Here is a 3,874-nt window from a genome sequence, read left to right as displayed (position 1 = left end):
AGTGGCTTCTAGTTCCTTTCTTTTTTTTTTTAATTTTTTATTTTTTATAAACATATATTTTTATCCCCAGGGGTACAGGTCTGTGAATCGCCAGGTTTACACACTTCACAGCACTCACCAAAGCACATACCCTCCCCAATGTCCATAACCCCACCCCCTTCTCCCAAACCCCCTCTCCCCCAGCAACCCTCAGTTTGTTTTGTGAGATTAAGAGTCACTTATGGTTTGTCTCCCTCCCAATCCCATCTTGTTTCATTGATTCTTCTCCTACCCACTTAAGCCCCCATGTTGCATCACCACTTCCTCATATCAGGGAGATCATATGATAGTTGTCTTTCTCTGCTTGACTTATTTCGCTAAGCATGATACGCTCTAGTTCCATCCATGTTGTCGCAAATGGCAAGATTTCATTTCTTTTGATGGCTGCATAGTATTCCATTGTGTATATATACCACATCTTCTTGATCCATTCATCTGTTGATGGACATCTAGGTTCTTTCCATAGTTTGGCTATTGTGGACATTGCTGCTATAAACATTCGGGTGCACGTGCCCCTTTGGATCACTACGTTTGTATCTTTAGGGTAAATACCCAATAGTGCAATTGCTGGGTCATAGGGCAGTTCTATTTTCAACATTTTGAGGAACCTCCATGCTGTTTTCCAGAGTGGCTGCACCAGCTTGCATTCCCACCAACAGTGTAGGAGGGTTCCCCTTTCTCCGCATCCTCGCCAGCATCTGTCATTTCCTGACTTGTTGATTTTAGCCATTCTGACTGGTGTGAGGTGATATCTCATTGTGGTTTTGATTTGTATTTCCCTGATGCCGAGTGATATGGAGCACTTTTTCATGTGTCTGTTGGCCATCTGGATGTCTTCTTTGCAGAAATGTCTGTTCATGTCCTCTGCCCATTTCTTGATTGGATTATTTGTTCTTTGGGTGTTGAGTTTGCTAAGTTCTTTATAGATTTTGGACACTAGTCCTTTATCTGATATGTCGTTTGCAAATATCTTCTCCCATTCTGTCAGTTGTCTTTTGATTTTGTTAAAGGTTTCCTTTGCTGTGCAAAAGCTTTTGATCTTGATGAAATCCCAATAGTTCATTTTTGCCCTTGCTTCCCTTGCCTTTGGCATTGTTCCTAGGAAGATGTTGCTGCGGCTGAGGTCGAAGAGGTTGCTGCCTGTGTTCTCCTCAAGGATTTTGATGGATTCCTTTCGCACATTGAGGTCCTTCATCCATTTTGAGTCTATTTTTGTCTGTGGTGTAAGGAAATGGTCCAATTTCATTTTTCTGCATGTGGCTTGGACCACATCTTCTTTATCCACTCATATGTGGAAGGACATCTCACCTCCTTCCACAGATTCACTATACTGGACATTATTCCTATGAATATTGGGGTGCATGTGCACCTTTTTTCACTACATCTGTATTTTGGGGGTAAATACCCAGTAGAATAATTGCTGAGTCATAGGGTAGTTCTATTTTTAACTTTTGTGGGATCTAGACACTGCTGTCCAAGGTGGCTGTATCAACTTGCATTCCCACCTACAGCGTAAGAGAGTTCCCCTTTCTCCACATCCTCTCCAACATTTGTTGTTCTCTGTCTTCTTAATTTTAGTCTTTCTAACTCATGAAAGGTGATATCTCATTGTGGTTTTCACTTATATTTCCGTGGTGACAAGAGATGTGGAACATTTTTTCATGTGTCTGTTGGACACTTGTATGTCTCTCTGGAGAAGTGTCTATTCATGTCTTCTGCCCATTCTTTTACTGGATTATTTGTTTTTTGGGTGTTCATTCTGGTAAGTTTTTTATAGATCCTGGATATCAACCCTTTTTCTGTAGTGTCATTTGCAAATATCTTCTCCCATTCCATACATTGCCTTTTAGTTTTGTTGACCGTTTCCTTTGCATCGCAGATTTTTATTTTAGTGAAGTCCAAAAGTTCCTTTCTGGTTTTTTTTTAATTTATTTTTTATTTATTTTCAACATAACAGTATTCATTATTTTTGCACACCCAGTGCTCCATACAATCTGTGCCGTCTATAATACTCACCACCTGGTACCCCGACCTCCCACCCCCCGCCCCTTCAAAACCCTCAGATTCTTTTTCAGAGTCCATAGTCTCTCATGGTTCACCTCCCCTTCCAATTTCCCTCAACTCCCTTCTCCTCTCCATCTCCCCATGTCCTCCATGCTATTTGTTATGCTCCACAAATAAGTGAAACCATATCATAATTGACTCTCTCTGCTTGACTTATTTCACTAAGCATCATCTCTTTCAGTCCTGTCCATGTTGCTACAAAAGTTGGGTATTCGTCCTTTCTGATGGAGGCACAATACTCCATAGTGTATATGGACCACATCTTCCTTATCCAGTCGTCCGTTGAAGGGCATCTTGGTTCTTTCCACAGTTTGGCGAACATGGCCATTGCTGCTATAAACATTGGGATAAAGATGGCCCTTCTTTTCACGACATCTGTATCTTTGGGGTAAATACCCAGGAGTGCAATGGCAGGGTCATAGGGAAGTTCTATTTTTAATTTCTTGAGGAATCTCCACACTGTTCTCCAAAGAGGCTGCACCAACCGGCATTCCCACTAATAGTGGAAGAGGGTTCCCCTTTCTCCACATCCCCTCCAACACATGTTGTTTCCTGTCTTGCTAATTTTGGCCATTCTAACTGGTGTAAGGCAATATCTCAACGTGGTTTTTTTAAAATTTATTTTTTATTTATTTTCAGCATAACAGTATTCATTATTTTTGCACCACACCCAGTGCTCCATGCAATCCGTGCCCTCTATAATACCCACCAACTGGTACCCCAACCTCTTACCCCCCGCTACTTCAAAACCCTCAGATTGTTTTTCAGAGTCCATAGTCTCTCATGGTTGACCTCCCCTTCCAATTGCTGAGTGAAATAAGTCAAGCAGAGAGAGTCCATTATCATATGGTCTCACTTATTTGTGGAGCATAACAAATAGCACAGAGGACATGGGGAGTTAGAGAGGAGAAGGGAGTTGGGGGAAATTGGAAGGGGAGGTCTCAATGTGGTTTAAATTTGAATCTCCCTGATGGCTAGTGATGATGAACATTTTTTCATGTGTCTGATAGCCATTTGTATGTCTTCATTGGAGAAGTGTCTCTTCATATCTTCTGTCCATTTTTTGATATGATTGTCTTTTGTGTGATTTGTGTTTCTTTCTTTTAGAGACCCTTCTTGCAAGAAGTTACTGCAGTTGAGTATGTAAAAGGTTACTTCCTGTGTTCTCCTCTCAGATGTTGATGTGATCCTTTTCCTTTTTTTTAATATTTTATTTATTTATTTGACAGACAGAGATCACAAGCAGGAAGAGAAGCAGGCAGAGAGAAGAGAGCAGAGAGCCCAATGTGGGGCTCGATCCTAGGACCCTGGGATCATGACCTGAGCAGAAGGCAGAGACTTTAACCCACTGAGTCACCCAGGCACACCTAAGCAGTCCTTTTCTTAATGGGTCTCTTAACTACTTAGGTAACACACCCTAGTATCCAGCCAAAGTTGTCACTGACAATGTCCACATCACAGACACCTGTTACCCCCCAACGTGCCAGCTGTTTTGTTCCTGGGGATGAGAAGCCCATAGCAACCCACCCACACCCACATAAATGTGAACCTTCCCTCTGACCTGTGAGGTCAGCAGCTCTCTATCCAGGTCCACACACACCCTGGAGCCAGGGTGGACACTCACCGCTGTCTGTGCAGACAGAGAACAAATTGTGAGTTTGGGACTCCCATTGACCCAGATGCTGTGGCTGTCTCTTCTTGTCTGCAGTCCCCGAGCTGGTCAGCCCACACTTCCAGGCCCTAAGACAGGGTCCAGATGTGTCCTCATAAC

This window comes from Mustela erminea, chromosome 5 (assembly GCF_009829155.1).
Source record: "Mustela erminea isolate mMusErm1 chromosome 5, mMusErm1.Pri, whole genome shotgun sequence".
NCBI lineage: Eukaryota > Metazoa > Chordata > Mammalia > Carnivora > Mustelidae > Mustela > Mustela erminea.
The sequence above is the reverse complement of the archived record's forward strand: the minus strand, read 5'-3'. Positions refer to the sequence as shown.